The sequence below is a fragment of the Rhinoderma darwinii genome, chromosome 9, assembly GCF_050947455.1.
Source record: "Rhinoderma darwinii isolate aRhiDar2 chromosome 9, aRhiDar2.hap1, whole genome shotgun sequence".
Lineage (NCBI taxonomy): Eukaryota > Metazoa > Chordata > Amphibia > Anura > Rhinodermatidae > Rhinoderma > Rhinoderma darwinii.
This window is the reverse complement of record NC_134695.1, coordinates 28591001-28616575: the sequence shown is the minus strand read 5'-3', so window position 1 is coordinate 28616575 and position 25575 is coordinate 28591001. Positions and strand designations below refer to the sequence as shown.

At 40.9% G+C, this 25575-nt stretch overlaps 1 protein-coding gene across 2 annotated transcripts in view; it reads left to right on the top strand.

Moving 5' to 3' along the window:
• The first annotated feature begins 2287 nt into the window (after positions 1–2287).
• The window catches only part of SPTBN2 (spectrin beta, non-erythrocytic 2), a 230913-nt gene continuing 207625 nt past the window's right edge, over positions 2288–25575 (top strand). For both annotated transcript variants that reach the window (XM_075837432.1, XM_075837434.1), the window contains exon 1: positions 2288–2523. The gene's annotated coding sequence lies outside the window, so the exon portion shown is untranslated. The remainder of the gene's footprint in view (positions 2524–25575) is intronic.

Below are 25575 nucleotides of genomic sequence, written 5' to 3'. Positions count from 1 at the left end.
CTTAATGTAACAGTAGATGTTAAATCTACTTTAACCTTAAAGGAACAGTGTCACCAAACTTTTTTTTTTATATCAGTTTTATGTTAGGGTTTTATTAAAAACGTTTATATTTATTTGTGTGTTTGTGTGTTACTTTTTTCTATTTTTACACTTTTTCTTCTCTATGGGGGCTGCCATTTTTTTTTCCATTTCTGTATGTGTCGATTAACGACACATACAGACATGGAATACGGCAGCTCCAGTCCCATAGGGACTGCGAACGGGGCCCGTTCCATCCACTATGGTGTACGCCGTGTGTGTGGGAACGGCGCATGCGCCGCTCCCACACAGTCCGATTTCAAATGCGCGCCGTCCGGCGCCATTTTCCTGTGGACCGGAAGTCGCGGCCGGGCAGTAAGATTACTACTTCCGGTCGCGGCTTCCGGACTTGTGCACATGGAGCAGCGGCAGCAGATGGAGCGGACGGACCGGAGGGAGCGGCGGCGACTGGAGCAGGTAAGTGATTTCTATGTATGTTCGTGTTTCAGTGTGTTTTACTAGTGTATGTAAACCTTCTACACTGTGTGTTAGCTCAAAAAATGGCGACACACAGTGTAGGAGGTTAGACCGTTCAAACCCCTCGTTTCTTCCGGCACTAGCCAGGATAAAGGAGGGGGGGATTCTGAGAGCTCACTAGAGCGAGGGATTTTTTCCCAATTTTGCAGCATAAAGCAATGTGGTTGCTTTACCACATGCAATGCTGCAATTTTGGGAATTGCTCCATCTAGTGACCAGTGCTGGGAAATATTATAAATTGAATCCAATTTATAATATTTCCTGACTCGTGAAAAAAATAAAAAAAATTAGAACAATGTTTAATCACCTACACACTAATTGTTTAACTAAAAAAAAAAAACATGTTTTGCTGGCAACACATTCCCTTTAAGAAAGGGTAAATATATACAGTAAAATCTAAACCCAAAAAAAACATAGAGGAATCTCATTTTTTTCCAATTCACCCATTATATGGTACTTTAAATGGTGCCAATAAAATCTACAACTCCTCCTGCAAAAAAATAATCCTTCACACACCACTCCATTGACGTAAAAATAAGAAAAAGTTATAAACCTCCTGACTACTTTAGTGTCTCAAAGTATTCTGCTTTTTCTCTTCTGTATGGCTCATTCTGCTTTTGCAGCAAATTCAAAACCGTGCCAGATCTGTGGCCGCCTAAACAGAAATCTGCAAATATATACGCTATAGCATCTTCGGAGTTCCTTTCTACGGAGTTTGGGAGGGGGGCAGACTTGAAAAAGTGCCCGGGGCCCATGGTCCCCTTAATCCGCCCCTGGTACCCATTTGTTAATGCTTGCACAAAAAGGTAGTGTTAACAATAGTTATGTGGCGGCAGGGCGGCGGTGGAGAAGTGGGGCCCAAGTTTGGGTAACAGCCCAGGGCCTATGGTCTACTTAATCCGGCATTGACCATGCGACAAGGAATACAATATATGTAATACATATTTTATATAGAAAAATACATATGTAATAGAGCATAAAAGGGCCAATAACAGAGGACGTTACCCAATAACAAAAGATCAAAATATCAGAATTCAATTAGACGTGTGATGGACTTCTCAGTCGGCAGAGATGTGTGAGTAAACATTTGTTGCATTCCAAGTGTACACTATTATTTATTTTGAGGTATTGAAATCTAATTAAAACATATGTAGTTGGATTAATAAGCCTAGAGCTAAAAAGCAGCATTAGTCTAATGTTGGCCTTGCCATGTTCCACAGTAGTAGTATGCAGCCTGTACTTTGGGGTTGTTCCAGCCACAACATCCTAGTCATACTGCAACTTTAATGAATACTGTGATTTTTATTCATATACTTTCATTTAGTTTATTACCTTACTATTTTATACAAATAATTCAAATATACATAATTAGATAATCAGAATCGGATAAACAGACCCAGATTTTTATTTATTTATATATATATATATATATATATATATATATATATATATATATATATATATATACATATACACACACACACACAGTGAATATTTGAATTTGGGATCACAAACACAAATGCATACATTATCAGCAAAAAATGCTAGTGCCAATATATACATAGAGAGACCTCAGTATATTTTCCATAGGTGAGCACAACAAACACATATGTTCAGCATTCCCTCTCCTTCAGCTTATTTTCTGCTTTACATTATCCCTCACTTTTCTTTGCATCTCTTTCTCTATCCATCTTGTTCTCCCCTCCCTCTCCCCCTCCATCCACACAGCGGCCCTACCCCCTTCATCCTTTCTCTACAGAAGCTATGACATCTGATTCATTCAATCCCTCCCTCTCCATTGCTTCTGTACCAGGCTCATAAACAGCTCTGCCTGCACATTTAATATCCTGTTCTTTTATTTGTATTATTTTCCACATCCCAATGTTCCAGCCGGGCCCCTATAGGATGCATGTCTGTGTACGCTGCCTCTTTTTGTAACCACGGGCCTTTCCTTTCTACATGCATAAGGTATGTTTCATTGGGTTATTTCAGCCATTCCTGGATTAGAAGCCAGTGGCCTTGCTCGCATGTGTAGTATCATTTCTATTCTTCTGTGTTATCAAAATAATGTTTGGCAATTTCGTTTCGCCTGGAAGCATTGGTCCTGAATATGCATAGATACAGGTTAATGTTATTGACAGCGAACATTACGAAGCAGAACTCCTATTGTCTATGTGTGTTCATTCATGTATTATTGATATAAAAACAATAGGGTTTATTAAGGATTAGACATTTGCCACATTGTATCCTCCTGCTCTCCATACTGGGGTTTGCTGTCAAACAAGCAATTCATGTCATTATCCTGACCCATGTATAGCAATATGGTGAGGCATCTTTTGTTATGAAATGACCAATGAATGCGAAAGGCTTTAAAGTGGCTGCAGGATATCAGGTTCAGTCGAAGCTTAGGTTTATTCATGGCATTGATTTTTCTATAATGTGGCGTTAACAAGTAACATATTCGAGCATTTTATGATTGGTATTTTGTTGTTTATTTTACCATAATTTATTATTTCAGGTTATTATGTTATGTAATTTTTTATGATCGTGCATGTTACCTCAATAGAGCCTTGAATAATTATTTACCTGGTACAACATGTTGATGTTCAATAGAGAAGTGTGTGATTCCAGTCTCCATTATTTTGTATGTTTGTAGATGGTGTGAATAGGTTTATATCGAATGATCTATTTCGATGGTTTAAAGTTCATGAAGTCTTAGTTTATAGTTTTTTTTGGGGACATCAATAGGTCAATGCAGATGTTTGTTTACACCGTTCTATATGGACAGATATGGCAGAGCTGAAATTGATCATTTAAACCTAAAAATGCTTATTAAAGTTCAGCGTTAACACAGGCTCATAATGATTCACCCACATGTATGTAAATGAAAAGTTATCTGCCTCCAGGATCACTCCTTTATGTCAGATATGTTTCTGAACTTCCTGTCAGTAATCACAATAGAGAACAAGTAGTCGACTACGCTATTGATTCCGGCAAAACGACGGAACCCTTGCATAACTGAGACAAACGGAAACCATTAGCACCGGATCCGTCACCATTGAAATCAATGGTCATGGAAACGGAACCCTATGGTTTCCGTTTGTGTCAGTCAGGGCTCCATTCCAACGGAAAGCTCAGACGTTCCGTCGGAACGGAGCCCTGGCGCAGATGTGAATAAAGCCTAAGCCTCTCCCCAGCATGAAATGGCTGATAACCTAGAACAATAGGTTACATTCAACTGATCCTCAAATGGAGAGAAGATCCTTCACTTAAAAACACTTGAACTGGGGCTATCATAGGCTAAAACATAACCTATTTCATTTAATATAAGTGACTAAAGTCAGGACAACATTTAATAAAATACATAATCGATATATGCAATGCATGCCACTGCACATTGGTTAGTATTGGTAACAGAAGATACACTTGCGTGTTTTATTATAGGTTTACCTTCAGATCCATGTAAAATCACACATAATATATTCGGATATCATGACACATTGTCCCAAACGACAAACTCATCTTTACTACTCATCCATGTAAATGAGATAACATATGGGTAATAAAGAGAGAGCTGCACAGTTAAGTGATGAGCTCCTCAAAGTTATAACATTATGGGATAAGCCATCTATGAAATAATAATCCACTTTGTCTGTGGAAAGAGGGAGACCCAGCTGTTCTAAGACCCCACAAGCATCAAAAGGCTTTATATTGTTACATTTAATCTTATTTCATTAATTCTGCCTGGGTGATTTTATTCCGTATAAATCCTTCAAAGATTCAGTAATTCTTCCTGTTAACAGAATTATCTGCAAAACCTAAATAAAGCAGATTTTAGCCAATAATTTCCATTTTTGGTGCTTGCCGTCATGGTGACATTAGTGTTATGTTTTAACTCTGCTTTTTACTAGTATGAATAAATCCCTTTTTCTTACATCAGTTTGCAAACCATTTTGAATATTTTATTCTGATACATGTGTAGGAAGAATTCCATGTGGAATCCATTTGTGACTGGTATGTGGTTCCACATTAAAGCTAGATGAGATGAAATCTGATGGTGTCACTGACAGCAGCTTTTAAGGCTCCCGCTGTCACTTGTGGAAGGAATTACATATTGACCCTTTAGTTCATTATAGTTCATTGCAACTAATCCTTAGGGCTCATTCACACAGCCATATTACAGATCCATGTAGAATAAACGTAATACGGCTCCCAAAGAGATCTATGTTCCCTTATCGGGCCACAATATGAAGGTATCTGACGGAACATGAAAATTAATTTTCTCACGTATTCTGTTGCATTCCATATTAGGGTAGTATTCTCCCCTAGAAGCAGTACCGTGCCTTACACAGGCATCACACAGCAACACGTGTAGTGCCTAAGGCTCATTAATATGGAACCTGTCACTATACAGGCTCCATGCACACAGCTTTGCCATGTACATGAGGACATTAGATATGGTCGTTTTAATAATCTTTTGTTGGACCATACCAATGAAATGAAAAATATGACAACTGGTCAATGAAGATTAACCCCTTAAGGACACGGCCAATTTTGGCCTTGAGGACAGAGCAATTTTTTTTACATTTCCCCTCTTTGCATCCCGACGCTCATAACTCTTATTTTTTGTACGATGTACTTGTATGAGACTTTGTTTTTTGCGGGACGAGTTGTACTTTATGTAGGTACAATTTTATGGTACAAATATATTATCGTTTAATTTCTCAAAATTTTTATTTTGGCGAAAATGCAGAAAAAAAGCAGTTCCGCTGCAGTTTTAATATTTTTTTTTTTTACACCATACACCGACCATAAATAATGTTATACATTTGTTGTACAGGTTGTTACGGTCGTGGCGATACGAAATATGTCTATATTATTTCATGTTTTGGGACTTATATTTGAAATAGTTTATTTATTATAAAAAATGTGTGTTTCTGTGTATTTTTTTTTACTTTTTTTTAATTGATTTATCATTAAAAAAAAATTACATTCATTTACCTTTTTTTTTTAATCCCATAAAGGGATTTATCATTTTTATTTTGTAACTAATGTACTAGCATATATCTATATGCCAGTACATTAGCCTGTGTACTGATTGTACAAAGGCAGTTGTTAGGGCATACCTCAGTATGCCCTAACAACAGGAAATATGTTCAGACAGCCCTGGGGTCCTTCAATGGACCCTGGGCTGTCTGGCCATACGAGTTGTGGGCTTTGATCGCGTCACAGTTATTTTCTGTGACGCGAACAAAGTGCAGTCCCCCCTCTTTGAACGCCGCGATCTGCTTTCATCGTGGCGTTCAAAGGGTTAACGGCGGAGAGAAGATGTTTCTCTCCTCTCCGCTGTCAGAGCGGGGCCATGGCTGTGTATTACAGCCGTTGTCCCGCTCTCGATCGCGCGCACAGACGGCTGTCACACAGGACGAGTATGCTCGTCCTAATGCGCGAAGTGCTCGCCGCTCAGAACGAGCATACTCGTCCTGTGTTGGCAACCAGTTAAAACCATTAACACAATTCCACTGATTTATTTTGGGAATGGGGGCGCCATTAATTCCAAATGGAAAATCCTAGCATAGGCCAGTGTTTGTGGTCATTCAAAGACTAAAGTGGGTTTTACACTGGCCGATTATCATATAACGCTTGTTGCTGATAATTTCCCTGTGTAAACAGGGCAGATATCTGGTTGATCGGCGGTCGCTGCACCGGCCTATTGTCGATCAGTGTAAAAGGCTCTTAAATATGGATGTTATACTTGTGTGTGCAGCAGTTGTCTAAACTGCATTTATCAGAATGCCGGAAATGAAATGTAAAAGACAGTTTATCGTACAAGCAATCCAACGATCGGTGGTTCAAGTCCCTTAGGGGGTCTAATAAAAAAATAAAAAAAGGTAAACACAGTTACATAAAGTGTAAATATATAAAAAATAAAATGAAAAGATAAAATACCCCCCTTTTCACCCAAAAAGCAACGGGAAATAAAACATAACTGGTATCGCCGTGTCTGTAAAAGTCTGATCTATTAAAATATAACATTATTTAACCCGCACGGTGAACACTGTAAAAAAAATGTTATGGTTCAGAGGCGACACAACAAATTTTATTTTTAACAATTCGTTTTTTCCTTATAATAGTAGTACAACATAAAAAAACGATATTAAATAAGTATCGCCGTAATCATATTGACCCGCAGAGTAAATTGAACATGTTATTTTAACCAAAAAAACAATAGAGGAATCACTGATTTTTCCCATTTCATCCCACAAATATATATTTTTTCCAGTACATTAGATGGTACAATAAATGGTGGCTTGAAAATCTACAACTCGTCCTGCAAACAACAAGCCCTCATATGGCTATATCTATGGAAAAATTGTTATGGATTTTGGAAAGTGGGGAGGAAGAAGCAAAAAGGAAAATATGAAAAAATGGCTGCAGAGAGAATGGGTTAATAAATCAATGTTTTATGTGTTTTTGAGCAACTTTTAAATTTACTTTGATTAAAAAAAGTTTTACTTTTTAAGATACAGCTTCTATGTTTTGAGTATACATAAAAGCTGTATCATTCTATCTGAGCCGCGTCCGTCAGTTTAGCTGAATTGACGGCTCGGCTGAGATTGGTTCTTGCATGTCTGACACACAGGATCTAGCTAATAATGATCACATAAATATCATATCATAATAATGATCACATGAGCTCATAATTTAGATGTGATCATTATAAGCTTGATCCTGTATGCAGAAACACGCAAGCGGCTTAGACAGAACGATACAGCTTCTATGTATACAGGGGACATAGAAGCTGTATCCTAAAAAAAAAAATTTTTTAAATAAAAAATGTAATTTCTTCAAAAATACATAACATTGATTTTATTTTAAAAAAAAATTCCTTTTCAGGGTGTACAAAAGAAGAAATATACAAGGAATAAATACTCATTTTCAATAGTTCATTAGTTATATTTAAACTTGTGTTTTTCCTGGAAATGCATACAATAAGCATAATTTCATAATTTGCCAAAAGTAAATCAAAAAGTTACTTAAAACTCTACATTCATTAGCTACAACTGCAAAAGAGGTGCTCTACCAGTATTGCCCTCCTTCAGTATTATCTTTGGCTATGATCTCTCATCCTACTTGCATAGATATTTACAGGCTGGACATTTCCCAGAATTTACAAAGCTGAGTCACACAAATACGGTGCATATAGATTTTTATGGACCCATGTATCTTTGATTTTACACAGAGGCAAATGGAGTTTGTTTCTCACGGGGGAAAGAAATGATGGCATGCTCTAGAATCATTGTTTCAAGGGGACAATACAATGCCTCAGAGGCACCACACTGCCTCATACAGAAGGGCAGTTTTATTAAGAATGGTGTTTCATAAGTCAGTCTTAATATAAAGATCACTGGAGTAAAATACGCACATCTCTTAAAAACTAGACACATCTGTGGTTGTCTGTGTGCCATAAAAAGAATCTACAATGAGTGCGGAGTATACAATAGAACTACCAGAGAAAGTAGGGCAAAAACATTTTTTTAACATGCACCTCCAAAATTTTATCAAAACAGTAACAACATTTTTATTCACACCTATAAGGAGAAGACAAACAAGTTAAAAACGTATACAAAAATTCATACTGTGATCCAAAATAAGATACACCGTAAAGTGCGCAAGAGCCCCAAACTAGATCAGACCTGCAGGACACATGAATGGCCCTAATAAGGATCCCACTTCAATACATGTGGTAATTCCTAAAATAGGATAAGATCATGAATAAAATGTGACATACAATGCAAAAAGGCACATACCTAAAACATCATAAGAATAAGACAATAGATACAAGATACACATGTACCGCCAGGAGAAACCTAGCTTCCTCAGGGGTTTGATACACCTGAGGAAGCTAGGTTTCTCCTGGTCGATACAATTAACGATAGAAATGTGTGAATCCCAGAAACCTCTGTATGGCTTGGAGACCTTGAGGACGTAGCCACTCCAAGACGGACCTCACTTTCTCTGGATCCATTTGAAGTCCACGATCAGAGATTATATAGCCAAGGAAGGGCAAGGATTTTTTTTCAAATACGCACTTCTCAAGTTTAGAGTATAGGTTGTTCCCCCTTAACCTCGATAGGACTTGGAGGGCATGCTTCCGATGCGTTGTCAGATCTGGTGAGTAAATCAAAATGTCGTCCAGATAAACCACCACACAGACATACAGAAGATCCTGAAAGATGTCGTTCACAAATTCCTGCAACACAGCTGGAGCATTACACAAGATATTCGTAGTGACCGTCTTGGGTGTTGAATGCGGTTTTAGATTCGTCACCCTTGCGGATACAGATAAGGGTTATAAGCCCCATGTAGATCCAGCTTCGTGAAAATCTAGGCCCCACAAATCCTATCGAAGAGCTCGGAGATTAGCGGCAAGGGGTACTTGTTTTTGACCGTGGTTTGGTTAAACCACAGTAATCTATACATGGTCAGAGTGATCCATCTTTTTTCTCAATGAAGAAGAATCCAGCTCCGGCTAGTAAAGTAGACTTCCTGATGAACCCCCTCTCGAGGTTCTCCCTCACATAATCCGACATGGCCTGGGTTTCAGGTAAGGAGAGAGGATAAACCTGTCCACGAGGGGGTGCAACTTTCAGGGAGCAACCCTATAGGACAGTCATAGGGACGATGAGGAGGAAGAACCTCTGCCTCCTTCTTGCTAAAAACATCTGCGAAACTGGCATACTGTGGAGGCAGTCCAGAGAGTGATTGAGGCAGTGGGGATAGATCAGGACGAACCTGAGGCAGGCAGCGGTGAAGATATCGGGGGCCCCTCTCCGGAATTCCAGTCGAGGACAGGAGCGTGTTGGCGAAGCCAAGTCAGTTCCAGCAGTATGGGGTTAATAGCTTTTAGCAGGACATATAAAAGCAATTAGCTCCGAGTGAAGAACACCTACTTGTAGTTTCAGAGGTTCGACAGAATAGGATCTGGCAGTGGTTGCCCATTTACAGAAGCGACTGCCAGATGTCTCTCCAGAGGAACTGTGGCCAAGTGGAGACAGTCTACTAAGTCCTGTTGAATAAAATTTGCAGCCGCTCCAGAATGCAGATAAGCGGGGATAGAGTGCGATTCTTCAGCAGAGAAGATAATCGATAATTTGTGAGAGGATTTACCAGTCGGTGTCGATCCAATCAACCCTAGGTGCTGGAGTTTCCCGGCTTCTGTGGACATAGACGTACAAAATTACCCTTGTGGCCGCAGTACAGACACAATCCTGCAGAGCATTGTCGCTCCTGATCTGACAATCTGAGTCTGTCCACCTGCACGGGCTCCTCAGGAGGAACAACCGGAGGCGGCAGTAGGGGTCCCTGGAACCTGGAAGCCAGTCTATAGGACATTTTTTCCCGGCGAACTTCCCGAGCATGTTCCTGGATCCTCATGTCGAACCAAGTTGCCAACAGAATAAGGACATTCAAGGTGGGAGGCAGATCACGAGCCACCAGCTCATCCTTAATTTGGGGAGCCAGTCCTTGCTAAAAAGTTGCTACCAAGGCCTCGTTATTTCAGGCAAGTTCTGCTGCCAAGGTATGAAACTGGATGGCATATTCTCCTACTGTCGATTTGCATTGACGGAGATTCAGAAGAGAGGCAGCTGCAGAAGACGTCCGGCCCGGGCCTTCAAATACAGTACAAAAAGTCTCTAGGACCAACTGTAGGTTTGCTGACTCCGGCCCCTCATGTTCCCAGAAAATGTCAGGGCTTTGCCAGAGAGGAGGGAGACAATAAAAGAGACCTTGGTCACATCAGAGGGGAAAAGATGAGCATGTAGTTTAAAGTGGATCTGACCCTGGTTGATGAAGCCTCTACAGGTACTTGCATCTCCATCATAGCGAAGTGGTAGAGGCAACAAAATTCCGGACCCAGAACTGGCAGGAGGAATAGGAGGTGGTAGAGTAGTCGGAGCAGCCACAGAAGGAAGATCCAAATGGGTAATAATAGCGTTTACAGCCTGTAGGAGCTGATCCTGATGTGCCCGGAGGTCACGCATGTCCGCTTGCATCAACTGGACTGCAGTCTTGGGTTGACCAGCGGGATCCATGGCCTGAACAAACTGTAACGACTTGCAGGTATGTGGACCCACTGGGCCACTCCGCCGTAACGAAGCAGCTGCTGATCAACAGAGTCAGTAGTGCTAAAGTACCTAGAAGGTCAAAAGTGTGTATATGCCAGACAGTCAGGTGGAAGCAGGCCTGTGCAGGATAATGAAGTGTGGCTAGGACACTGTACTGGAGTAGTGCAGTCGTCCCGGACACTGGACTTAGCTAGGACACTGGACTGGAGTAGTTCTGTCATCTGAGACACAGGACTTGGCTAGGAAACCGGACTGGGGTAGTGCAGAAGTCTTACACATTCGGTTTGGCATGAGCACCGGACACAGATGGTGAACTCATCTCGGACACTCGGTGTGGCAAGGGCCCCGGACACAGATGGTGAAGTCGTCTCGGACACTCGGTGTGGCATGGGCACCGGACACAGATGGTGAAGTCGTCTCGGACACTTGACTCGCACTGAAACTAAACACAGATACGGGATACAGAATTCAGGATACGGGATACAGGAGACAACTAGATGCAACATTGCTCAGGCAAGGTGGAAGTGGGCAGAGTCCCTTTTAAACTCCCAGGTGTGTAGGGATTAGGAATCACAACAGGAGGAGCGAGCAGTAGAAGTAGGGCAATTGGTTAGTGTATAATCCCAAATACCTATGAACCAGTGCGCAGAATCGACCTCAGCCTAAGGCATAGCATAAAGAATTAACTAGGGACTCAAACAGTTTCCACAGGTACAAGTGTATGATATTACAACATAAAGTATGATCTACAGGTAACATTCAGCCGAAGATCAGGACTAGTATCTATACAGCATAGAAAGTAAAAAGTGTAAACATGGAATGAAGAGAGAGTAAACAAAAAGGGGGGGGACTAGACGTGAGCCAAATGGGAACCACCTCCTTGGCAGAGAACAAATTAAGGTCTAGGGGTGTGTCAAAGAGTCTATGTTGGGAGAAACAGACAGTGGCAGGATATTGCAGCCATCTGTCCCATATTTTACTAAATCTGAGTGGACACTTTCTATGTTGGTATAGTCATTTCTTGTGAGGTAGCATACTACCAACAATGGACAGCCATTCTGAAAATGCAGGGGCACAACAAAACAACCAAGTTTTGGCGAACAACATTTTGGTGTAATATATAGTGTCTCCACAATAAAAGTATAAATATGAGTCAGATTCCACAGGGTCAGGATTGAAAACACAAGCCTTGGGACACAGTGGGACAGGAGTACCCCCATCCCATCGTTCAGAAATCTGATAACCTGATCCCAAAACCTAGCTACCTTAGGGCAGGACCACATCAGATGATAAGATGTGCCCGAGGTAAGCCGCACCCCATCGCACCAAATGAGACCACTAGCAATATAGTACCATTTAACACCGGGAAGAAACACACCACTCATCCCATGGGGCATATAAGCGCCGGCTTGCCACCCAGGATCTACCATTGTTCCATATGAAAAGAAGTGAGAAGGCTTTCGGTATGCAATAATAAATGGGCTGGGAGGTATATGGGGACGGCTGAAGAATATATAGGATTTTATGCATAAGGGTCATTTTAACTAAACTCACTCTTGCAGCCGTAGATAGGAGCAATTGGTTCCATCTGGCAGTCTTAGTGCGTAAGATAGTGATTAAAGGGGTGATATTTAAATTCAAAAACTGATCTAGAGATTTGTATACCAAGATAAGTAATAGAGGCTGACCAGAGGAGTGGGGAGGAAACCGCCAATGCAGCAGGAGCTGATATAGTTAGGTCCAGAATTATTTGGACGGTGACACAAGTTTTGGCATTTTAGCTGTTTACCAAAACATATTGAATATACAGTCCGATAATCAATATGGGCTTAAAGTGCAGACTCAGGTTTAATTTGAGGGTATTCACATCCTAATTTGAAGAAGGGTTTAGGAATTACAGCTCTTTAATATGTAGCTGCCTCTTTTTCATGGGACCAAAGGTAATTGGACAATTATCTCCAAAGCAATTTATGGGCTGCATGGGGTATTGCCTCGTTAATCCATCATCAATTAAGCAGGTGAAAGATCTGGGAGTTGATTCCAGGTGTGGAATTTGCAAGCTGTTGCTGTGAACACACAACATGAGGTCAAAGGTACTCTCAATGCAAGTGAAACAAACCATCGTTAGGCTGAAAAAAATTAAGAAGTCCATCAGAGAGTTAGCATAAATGTTAGGAGTGGCCAAATCAGCAGTTTGGTACATTCTTGAAAAAAAAAGCGCACTTATGATCTCGTGATTTCCAAAAGGCCTGGACGTCCACAGAATCCTTGCCATGGTGAAGAAAAACCCCTTCACAACATCTTCCCAATTGAAGAACACTCTCATGGAAGTAGGTGTATGAGTAAGACTTTATGAGAGCAAATACAGAGGGTTCACCACAAGGTGCAAACCATTAATCAGCCTCAAAAATAGAAAGGCAAGATTAGACTTTGTCAAACATCTAAAGAAGCCAGCCCAGTTCTGGAACAGCATTCTTTGGACAGATGAAAATAAGATTAACCTGTACCAGAATGATGGGAGGAAGAAAGTATGGAGAAGGCTTGGAAAAGCTCATGATCCAAAGCACACCACATCCTCTGTAAAACATGGTGGAGGCAGTGTGATGGCATGGGCATGCATGGCTGCCAAAGGCACTGGGTCACTAGTGTTTATTAATGATGTGATTGAAGACAGAAGCAGCCGGATGAATTCTGAAGTGTTCAGGGATCTACTTTATGCTCAGATTCAACCAAATGCAGCAAGGTTGGTTGGACGTTGCTTCACAGTACAGATGGACAATGACAAAAAACAAACTGCAAAAGCAACCCAGGAGTTTTTGTAAGGCAAAGAAGTGGAAAATTCTGCAATGGCCAAGTCAATAGCCAGATATCAACCTGATCGAACATGCATTTCACTTGTTTAAGACAAAACTTAAGGCAGAAAGACCCACAAACAAGCAACAACTGAAGACAGCTGCAGTAAACGCCTGGCAAAGCATCACAAAGGAGGAAACCCAACGTTTAGTGATGTCCATCGGTTCCAGACTTAAGGCAGTCATGGCCTGCAAAGGCTTCTCTACAAAGTATTTTTTTTAAAACATTTTATTTATGGTAATGTTAATTTGCCCAATTACTTTTGAGCCCCTGAAATGAGGAGGCTGTGTAGAAAAATTGTTGCATTTGCTAAACTTTTAACAGGATATTTTTGTTCAACCCCTTGAATTAAACCTGAAAGTCTACACTTCAATTGCATCTCAGTTGTTTCATTTCAAATCCAATGTGGTGGCATGCAGAGCGCAAATCATGAAGATTGTGTCACTGTCCAAATAATTATGGACCTAAATGTATGTAATGGTAAAATATGGGACTTCAATTAATTAATCAATTAATGGATAAACCAGACAGTGTCATCAGCATACATGATAATACTAGGTTTAAAACGTATAAAACGGGGTTCTCGTCTGTTCTGGCAGTATAACCTCTCGCAGAAATACTCAAACAGTAAAGGGGAAAGAGGGCAACCCTATCGGGTACCTCTATACAAAGGAAAGGGGTTCGAAGTTCGGGGCAGTTCTCCAGAGTCCAATGCCGCCTGATAAACATGCAGAAAATGGGCAGCCAAAAAATCAGCATGGGCCCTGTAAAATTCAATAGGCAGGCTATCACTACCGGGTGATTTAGACATCTGAAAGGAGGCCATTGGCTCAACAATTTCCTGCGCCATTCTGCTTTCCCTGTTACTTGGGGTCCTTTTACGCGTGAAGATAAATTTGTAAAAAAAGGAGGGCTGATCTATGGAATCGTTAATGTTACAAAAAGACATACATTTATACAGTATGTCACAATAATCATATGTTTTTTTTGTAACTGCGATCGCTCCTGAGATTCTGTGTCATCTGCTAATAACTAGGCCATCATAAAAGATTTGTGCAATGACAGGGGTGCAATTTCTCATTGTGAACTTTTGCTCGATCTTATGATATTGTACATGATAACCGCCCTGTGTAAAAGGCCCTTTAGTAATGTAGTAAGCTATATGTGACATGCAAACCCTTGTCTAAGGCTTTGCTTAATTGGATTAATGAATGTGACAAGTTCATCGAGATGGCTGGATTTTCATTGAGTGACTCAGTGACACATCAGTTGTTGACTGATCAACTTTGTTTGAATGTTCAGCCTTTTAGCCCATTGCTATAAAGATAAGAGGTTTACCTGTCATCTGGAATTCTTAGTGGTATAATGCAGTTATGATTGATATACATTCTGTAACTCACACACCCATATTTTACATTTCTATTTCCATCAACATTTATTGATATTTGAGGTTTGAACTAGTTCAGATAACGTTGAGCAGTAAATCCAGTCCAAACTAATAGTTTAACTTGATGGGCTGAAAATATCACAGTAAACATCAAGGCTGTTAAAAGTAGACAATGACTTTAATCATCAATTTATCGAAAAAATACAGTTTATGTTTGTTCTTTTTTAATGGGTTTATGGCAGAAGTGTACAGGCATAAAATGGCATACGTCTGGGGCATACATACAGCAGACTATCTAAAACTTAATCCAGAGGTTGTCATGAATGTAGATTAAACTGATAATTTGTAAATCATATGAAGGTATACCACTACCCTTCTTCGATATATTAGTTAAGTAATTTGAGGTCTGCAATGTTAACACTTTAAGGCCACGTTCACACGTAGCCGATTCACTGCGGATTTTCTGTCCAGATATGCGGATAGAATATCCACAGCGGAAAACAGTAGCAGCAACTTGAATGCGTTTACAACAAAACTCATCCACACGCTGCAGACATTTTCCATGTGGAGTCCAGGTTTTTAAATTCACAGCATGTCAATTTCTGCTGTGGAAGGATTTGCTGCGGATTTTCCCCTTGTATTGCTGATCTTGCTGCAGATTAGTTGCGGATTTGCAGCAAAATCTGCAAGTCCAGAAAAAAGCAACCATTATTTTTTAAATATAAAATAAAAAACATGACTCACTTTTCCTGGCGTTCCTGTGGCAATGCGTCTCTGGTCCCCCGAAATGTAATTGTAGGAATCCAAGTGTACAGAGACCTGCCAGGGGACCAGAGACGTGTTGCCATGGGAGCACCATCAGAGAGGAGTATACTTTTTTTATTTTTAAAGCTCGGCTGTTTTCCGCAGCGGAAAATCTGCTACAAAATCAGCACGAAAATCAGCAAGATTTAGTGCAGATTTTCTGTCAATTTCACTGAAAATCCAAACTGTGTGCCCCTACCCTAAAACAGTATCACATCTAATGTTCTATATTTAAATATGAATAGGGTATTCATGTTTTGTATGGTAACTACAATACTATATTGATCATCCTGTACATACAATACCAGTACTGCATCGTTAATCACCTCCTGAAGATATCACTAAGGTAACAAAATATTCACTTTACAAGCTCAACTGCCTTTTGTTATCTTATTGGTTCTATGCCTGTATTTGACTAATCAATCTTAGGGTATGTTCACACGTACACGTCCGATACGCCTGAAATTACGGAGCTGTTTGCAGGAGAAAACAGCTCCGGAATTTCAGACGTAAAGGCAAGTGCAGGCGTTTTTCGCAGCGTCCATTACGGACATAATTGAAGCTGTTTTTCTATGGAGTCAATGGAAAACGGCTCCAATTACGTCCCAAGAAGTGACAGGCACTTCTTTGACGCGGGCGTCTTTTTTACGTGCCGTCTTTTGACAGCGGCGTGTAAAAAAAATGACCGTCGGCACAGTACATCATAAAACCCATTCAAATGAATGGGCAGATGTTTGCCGGCGCTTTGGAGCCGTATTTTCGGACATAATTCGAGGTTAAAACGCCCGAATTACGTCCGTAAATAAGGTGTGTGAACCCAGCCTAAGGCTGGGTTCACACGACCATGTTACGTCCGTAATGTACGGAACGTATTTCGGCCGGAAGACCCGGACCGAACACAGTGCAGCGAGCCGGGCTCCTAGCATCATAGTGATGTACGATGCTAGGAGTCCCTGCCTCGCTGCAGGACAACTGTCCCGTACTGTAAAAAACAGCAATTTGGGTGTTTTATATATATTTTTTTTACAGCGTTCACCAAGCCGATTAAATAACGCTATATGGTAATAGTTCAGACTTTTACAGATGCAGCGATACCAGTTATGTTAACTATTATTTTTTTAACATTGCTTTAGGGAAAAATAGCAACCTGTTTTTCACTTTTTTTTTATTAGTCCCCCTAGGGGACTTGAACCAGAGATCGTTGGATCCCTTTCATAATATACTGCATTACCAATGAATTGCAGTACATCGCTATACTGACAGTCTCCATTGAAGCACGGCCAGATTACAAAGATGTCATACCTGAGGGCCTTCATCAAGCCGGCAGGCTGCCACGACGAGCATCAGCACACTACGATCGCTATGCGGGGGGTGGCGATGGCACGTCGGAGGGGGCCGCCACCCTGATTCTAACTATTTAAATGCTGCAGTCGCGATTGACCACAGCATTTACGGGGTTAAACAGGCATAATAAAAATGATCTTTGATTTGCCCGTTGCAGTGAGGGGTCTGCTGTATTAAACAGCCGTCACCCACTAAGTATGGAGCGAGCTCAGCCCGTGAGCCCGCTCCATATTTCCCCTTAACGGCTGTCACGTACATGTACGTGGCATATCGTTAAGGGGTTAATCTTTTTTTTTAGCTTGTCTTAATTAATGAATATTGTCATTGTACGGGTCATTCCTAGTATGGGGACACCGAACAAGTTTTTTACCATTTAACAATTTTTAGTCAATAAAATAAAAATTTCACATTAAGGGCAGATACAGACGGACGTTGCGTTTTTGCGCGCGCAAACAACTCGGCGTTTTGCGCGCGCAAAAACCATTTGACAGCTGCGTGTGTCATCCGTGTATGATGCGCGGCTGCATGATTTTCGCGCAGCCGCCATCATAGAGATGAGGCTAGTCGACGCCCGTCACTGTCCAAGGTGCTGAAAGAGCTAACTCTTTCAGCACCCTCGACAGTGAATGCCGAACACAATATCGAAAAACCTGTTGAAAAAAAAGAAAAAGTTCGTACTTACCGAGAACTTCCCGGCCGTTGCCTTGGTGACGCGTCCTTGGTGACATGCCTCTCAACATCGGGCCCCACCTCCCTGGATGACGCGCCAGTCCATGTGACCGCTGCAGCCTGTGCTTGGCCTGTGATTGGCTGGAGCTGTCACTTGGACTGAATTGTCATCCCGGGAGGTCAGACTGGAGGAAGAAGCCGGGAGTTATCGGTAAGTCAGAACTTCGTTTTTTTTTCTACAGGTTCATGTATATTGGGATCGGAAGTCACTGTTCATGGTGCTGAAACAGTTTAACTCTTTCAGCACCATGGACAGTGACTATCTCCTGACGTCGCGTACCGATAATTTTTTTGCCGGGTTCGGCCAAAACGAGTTCGGCCGAACCCGGTGAAGTTCGGTTCGCTTGTCCGGCTTCGCTCATCGCAAAGACACTCCGTTTGGATGTTCGGAAACAGAAAAGCACGTGGTGCTTTTCTGTTTACATTCATCCTTTTGACAGCTGGTGCGCTGTTCCAGTCGGTTCGCACGGAAGTGCTTCCGTGCAACCTGCGTGGTTTTCACGCACCCATTGACTTCAATGGGTGCGTGATGCGCGAAATACGCAGAGTTATTGAACCTGTCGCGCTTTTTGCGCAGCAGACAAACGCTGCGCAAAAAGCACGGACTGTCTGTACTGCCCCATAGACTTGTATTGGTCCATGCGTGCCGCGTGAAAACCACGCGGCCCGCACGGACCGAATACACGCTCGTGTGAATCCCCCCTAAAATGTATGCAAAGTCACAATTTCCTTTTTCTCTACGTTTAAAATGTCTCCCTTCCACTTTTTGAATTGAACGTTGCTCCTGACCACCAATCAAAGTTGAAATTAACTCACAAGGTACAAAAGGCTGGGGATCTTTGTATTAGGGCATACCAATGGTATGTCCTAACAGGGACATAAAGCTACAGAGGTTAGGTATGTTAGGCCCCAGGTTGCCAGTATAAAACAGTCAGTCCAGGCAATTGCAATGCCCGAGCGGACGGGTGATTACAAAGGGAATTCCCTCCCTTTGTCAGCTCCATGATTAGCACTGGTCGGTTTAAAGTGCCAGGATCAGAGTTTTTGTGGCACACATGATTCTGCAGGAAAAGGGGTTTTCTGGGATGCGTGCACATGCTATAGCGCAAGAATGAAAGTTACATAATTTGCTGTCGTGATAGCATAGATATAGTGTCAGGAGGGAAAGCTTGGCTGTATAGCTTACATACAGTACTGTGCAAAAGTTTTAGCCAGTTTCGGAAAAATGCTGCAAAGTAAGGATGGTTTCAAAAATAGAAGTGTTAAATATATTTTGTTAATTGATATAAAAAATACAAATAAAACAGTGAATGAATAAAAGAGAAATCGAAGTCAAATCAATATTTGGTTTAAACATCCTTTGCCTTCAAAACGCCATCAATTACTTTATGTACACTTGCACAAAGTCATGGATTTTGTAGGATTATATTGAGGTGTATGATTGACCAATTATACCAAACAGGTGATAATGATCATCATTTTTATATGTAGGTTGAAATATAGTCATTAACTGTACCGAAACAGTTGTGTAGGAGACTTAAAACTGGGTGATGAACAGCTAAACTCTGCTACAAAGGTGAGGTTGCGGAAGACTGTTTCTTGTCACAGGTCCACTATGGCAAGACTGAGCACAGCAACAAAACACAAGGTAGTTATACTTCATCAGCATGGTCTCTCCCAGGCAAAGATTTCAAAGCAGACTGGGATTTCAAGATGCGCTGCTCTTTTGAAGAAGCACAAAAAAATGGGCAACATTGAGGACTGTAGACACAGTGGTCGACCACAGGAAAATTAGTGCAGCAGATCAAAGACACATCATGCTTACTTCCCTTCAAAATAGGAAAACTTCCAGCAGTGCCATCAGATCAGAACTGGCAGAAACAAGTGGGATACAGATACACCCATCTACTGTTCTGAGAAGTCTGGCCAGACGTGGTCTTCATTGAAGAATTGAGGCCAAAAAGCCATACCTTCGATGTGGAAACAAGGCTAAGCGACTCAACTATGCATGAAAACATAGGAACTGGGGTGCAGAACAATGTCAGCAGGTGCTCTGGATTGTTGAGTCAAAATTTGACATTTTTGGCTGTAACAGAAGGCAGTTTGTTCGCCAAAGAGCTGGAGAGTCATACATTAATGAGCGTCTACAGGCAACAGTGAAGCATGGGGGCTTCCATGCAAGTTTGTAGCTGCATTTCAGCAATAGATGTTGGGAATTTGGTCTGGATTAATGGTGTCGTCAATGCTGAGAAATACAGGCAGATACTTATCCATCATGCAATACCATCAGGGAGGCATTTGATTGGCTCCAAATTTATTCTGCAGCAGGACAATGGCCCCAAACATACAGCCAATGTCATTAAGAACCATCTTCAGCGTAAAGAAGAACAAGGTGCCCTGGAAGTGATGATATGGCCCCCACATAGTCCTGATCACAACATCATCAAGTCTGTCTAGGATTACATGAAGAGACAGAAGGATTTGAGGAAGCCTATATCCACAGAAGGTCTGTGGTTAGTTCTCCAAGATGTTTGGAATGACCTCCCTGTCGAGTTCCTTCAAAAACTGTGCAAGTTTACCTAGAAGAATTGATGCTGTTTTGAAGGCAAAGGGTGGTCACACCAAATATTGATTTCATTTAGATTTCTCTTCTGTTTATTCACTTGTTAATTGATAAAGAAAAACTATTAAACACTTCTATTTTTTTTTTTTTTTTTAAAGCATTCTTACTTTTCAGCATTTTTCCACAACTGCCTAAAACTTTTGCACAGTACTATGTCTGCAAACATGAACAGTGGCCACTGTGGCAGAATCTCTGAGAATTAGTGTTGTAGGGTGCACCATTTAACAAGATGGCAAAAATAGGGCAAACTGTGCTAAATTATGCAGCATGATAAATTTGGTGCAACTAGCTAGGCTTGTTAGACACTTTTCTTAATGCCATCTCGTAGCTGGCGCGCATGCAAAAAAATGGCACACATCTTGAATTAATTTTGTGCATTTTACGACACCTTTTAGTCATGACACTTTTTTTCTATACTTTTCAAAACGGTTACGTGTCTAAAACACATAATATATTGGGTGCACACCGGCCAATTTTGGCCATAACAACGAGCGCCGATCACCAGGACAGCTCATTGATCGGCGCACGTTTGCTCCTTTCACAAGGAGCTATTATCAGTAATGTATTGGGACAAGCAGTCATTACTACGATCGTTTGTCCCCAAACATTTCTATCATATCGGCAGCACGTCTCCCTGTTTACACAGGGAGATGTTCTGCAGACAACGATAATATCTTCTGCTGCAGAAACAATATGATCAGCCGATGAACAAGCGTTTACTCGTTCATTGGCTGATCGCTGCCGTGTTTACAATGATTGGCAATGAGTGTTCTGCGAACGCTCGTTTGCCCGATAATTGGCCCGTGTAAAAGGGCCCTTTGTCCTGAAAAACCTCTAATATATTAGAGGAAAATTAATAAGTGGGAAAATGGAGATGGAAAAAGGGTCTAGAAGACAGAAATAAGTAAAGGTAATATGCTGTGGATCTGCGCTTACTATGAGGCTGTGCGAATGTGTGGAATCCTAGATTGCTAAGTATCTGGATAGTTTTCTGTCCAATAGTTTTTCTGTTCTTGTAGGACACTTATAGGCTAAGCCATTAGAAGACAAACCCCAGATGAGTTTAGGTGACAGGTTTTATATGTGACCCTATAAACTATGCCACCTTATATGGTGGTGGAAAACTTGCGTGATGCTCCTCTAAATTCCCAGGCACGATACATAGAGACAGTGTTTAAATGAGGGTCTTCGCTGGAGAAGTAATCACAGCAGAGAGCTGGATTTATAGTATAAACTGTAAAGAAAATATCTAGTAAGTGGATTAAACACACGACAAATATTTGAATGTGTGGTTACAAGCATTGACCTGAGCTCTTACTTAGTAGTACAGAGCAGAGCCTCACGCAGAAGAACAATGTCAAATATTACATTTTCCATATCATTAAAAACAAAATAGGTAAAAACTGGAAAATATAATGTTCTTTTATTTAATTCATACAATGTATAGCAGTACTAGGTTATCTGCTGTTATTACACTTGCAGAAGCATAAGTTGAAAGCTCCTGGGCTTGAATGCAAAATCTCTAACAGAGCCCATCACCTACCAAGTGCCATTTATAACACCGGTGTGTTCTAATGTGGCAAAGAGGCCTTGGAGCCTTGGGCTCCCGCATGCACCAGGGCCCAGGTGTGACTTCTACCTCTACACCCCCTAATGTGTTGCCCTGGAAGCCATGAAAACAAGGTGAGCTATATCAAACAACAGGGGTGGGGTGCCATACTAGTATCTATCCTCTGTGAGCACATTGAACACTCAACTTTAGTGCGTTTACGATAGGCCATTGAGTTTAATAACTTCGCTAAATGCATATATGCAACATTCTTCCTAAAATGTAATGCCACAACCAGTCAAACCACATCAGATCTGGTAGAACAACCGGACCAATGCCTCTTTTACACCACCTGGTGACCATGGTAGATCATATATAGATATCTATGCCGCTTTTCTTTATGCTAAATCTAAAAGTATTAAAAAATACTGTTCAAATGAGGCAAATGTCTTTGTATGTGCCACATACAGTTGGCCAATTTTGGCAGGATCGTCTGTCTTATCTAATGTGTATGGGGGTCTCTCAACACTTCCCTAATGACAGATGTTGGGAGGACAGAAGGATCGGACATGTTGGATTTCAACATGCCTCATCCTTTGTTCCCGTAGGAGATAAGCTCTGGCCAGAGTGAGTTTATACCTCTGTTCTCATTGAAAATTGTGGAGTCTGGAGGAATAGCTGTCAGCAAAAGGTTATGTTAACATGTGGCAGTTTTTTTGCAGACATTTCTGCCACTGTCTCATTCATCTGAATAGGGCATGCAGAAATCCATGCACGTGCTGCAGGAACAACCCCATTTGGATGTATGGAACCAATTCTCAGTAGCAGAAATTTCTGCATCAAATCTGCCTCGTGTGAACATACCCTAATAGCGGTCTAATATTTTGTGAGCAATTTGGCTATACGTTTTAAATACGATACTATACACTGCAGACATGGAATATTCTGTATATCCCTTGCAATGGATATAATATTTTTACAAAAGACATGAATTTGTCACCTGTTTGGATTATACAATCATGTGTACACAAAGAGAAAAATTTCCAAACCTGCTGCAAAACCGACACGTTACGTGAAGATTTTGCAGTGAATATTGCTAAAGATGTAGCCACGGATTTTACATTTTGCATTTGAAAATTACCAGCATGCCCCCAAATCTGAGCATATTTTTCATATAACTCATATATTATATAGATTCATTACACACAGAGTGATCTATTTCCAGCATTTTTTTTCTTTTAACGTTGAGGATTATGGCTGACAGTTCATGAAAACCAAAAATTTAGTATCTCAGAAATTTAGAATATTAAATAAGCCCAATTTCAAAAATTGTGCAACATGTAGAAGGGATAATGGTTGTCACTACCTTTAGCTTGCGGCGTCACAGGTTCCTGTGCTTACTGGGACTTGTGGTTCGACAGCCTTTGTGTAGCGATGCTCAGTGCGTATAAAAGTAAGACTTTAGCAAATGTCAACATGTAGAAGAATAGACAGCACGGCACACACCACTTGCAAAAAAAAGGTTTCTTTTTATTCTATATTGAGGCAGGCATAACACGGGATTTGAAGACAATGGAGCCTACAACCGTTTCACGTCCTCCAGACACTTTATCAAGGAATACTGGGCTTCAGTGCTCACACACTTAAATACCCACACCTTGCCTCATCAACCACTTCCGCTTCTGACGGCAATGTATCAAAATACAAATATTTGTAAAAAAAAGCAGATAGGTCGTTCCTATCATTCAAACCCAAAGGTCCTAAAGCCTCCGTTTTTATTATCCAATAGGCTTCACAACGTCATAATTTAACATGTCGATCACAGCCATCCCGTGGGGTGAACACATGCTGTATACCCGCAAAAGACAAACATTTGGGATTACCTCCATGTACTTCCCGTATATGGGTTATCAATTTTGGGCAACCCTTTTCTGTACCAATAGAATAAATGTGTTCTCGAACACGTTTAAATAATGGGCATATTATTTTTCCTATGTTAAAGAATTGACAAAGGACAAAACATGGCATAGACCAGATAGTTAGATTTACACGTAATGAAGTTGCTGACATAATGTGTTATTGCGCCCATTCGGACTGTTTTGCCTGTGTTCATCTGTCCACAAAATGAACAGTTGCCACATCTATGGTTACCTATTGGGGCTATATCTTTAAGCCAGTTGCTATTTTTATTTTGAATTGCCGAAAAACGGCCTACAACTAATTCATCTGGGGGGGTGACATGCTTTCTCCGCTAAATCCACATTTGCCTTTATAATGTGCCAATGTTTCCTAATAGCACTGTTTATGCGATCTGCAACTGGACTATATAGAACGGAAAACACAAATCCTATGCTTCCGTCTTTTTGAAGAGCAGTGTATTTTGATCACACTGAAGTGCTCTAGAAAAGGATTCTGATAATATTGCAACATTGTACCCTCTAGCTCTCAATCTCTCCATTAGCTCCATAGATTGTTCTAAGAAAACATTGTAATCACTATTTATTATTTTTAACCTAAGAAATTGTCCATAGGGTAATGATCTTTTTATATGAGGTGGATGGAAACTTTCATGGTGTAAGAGGGCATTAGTGGCTGTGGGTTTGCGGAAACCACTTGTATGTAAACCTCTCTCATCTACTGTGATTTTAACATCAAGGAACTCTATAGTAGCGCCACCAAAATTAGCTGTGAATTCCATATTCGAATCGTTGACATTAATGTAATTAACAAAATTTATGAACTGTGTTTGAGTACCTGACCACACTATAATAACGTCATCAATAAATCTAGACCAGTGTCTTATATATTGAGAATAAGGCCATTATATATATTTTTTTCTTCCCATATGGCCAAAAATAAGTTTGCATATGTAGGAGCAATGGTTTATCTGGTAATCTCTCTGCCTCGCGTTTACAAAAAACATGAAGTGTCATACCCTTTCTCAAAAGAGAACAACGTTTTTGAATATATCCATTGGTAGGGATCTCCACTCAATTTCGTATATGTGTCAGAATTACTCAATTGTCGCATGGATTCCGCTACATAATATTCCCATTTCATAATCACAATGTTTCCTCCCTTGTCAGCAAGCTTTACAATCAATTGATCTTTTTAACCATCTCAATGCTGCTACCTCTTTTGTAGTGAGGTTTTTATCAGCTGATGAATAGATTAATGACTTGACATCTTGACAACAGCTCGCGAGAAATTATAAATGGAACTGCCTAGTGACAAGGGAGGGAACATAGATGATCTAATGCCTCCCCTGAATGGTTCCAACAATGTATCCTCACTCCCAGGATTAGTGGGACCCTCATTAATGAGCTCATACAGAAGTGTAAGGGCCTGTCTATCGATTTCCTCTATATTATCCCCAAGTATGAAGCCCAGCGGACCAATACTTGCTGGACTATCACCTTGTGGAATTAGGGAGATTGACAACATTATTTTTGTGTTCAATAATACCTCTGGTACACAAGCGACCAGGGATCTCTACTTCCACCAATAGATCAGTTTCCTTTTGGTACCACCCCCCTCCCCCCTAGATAGGGGTTAATGCAAATCGTTTCTTTCCACGCCCTCTGCGTAATGAAAAAAATAG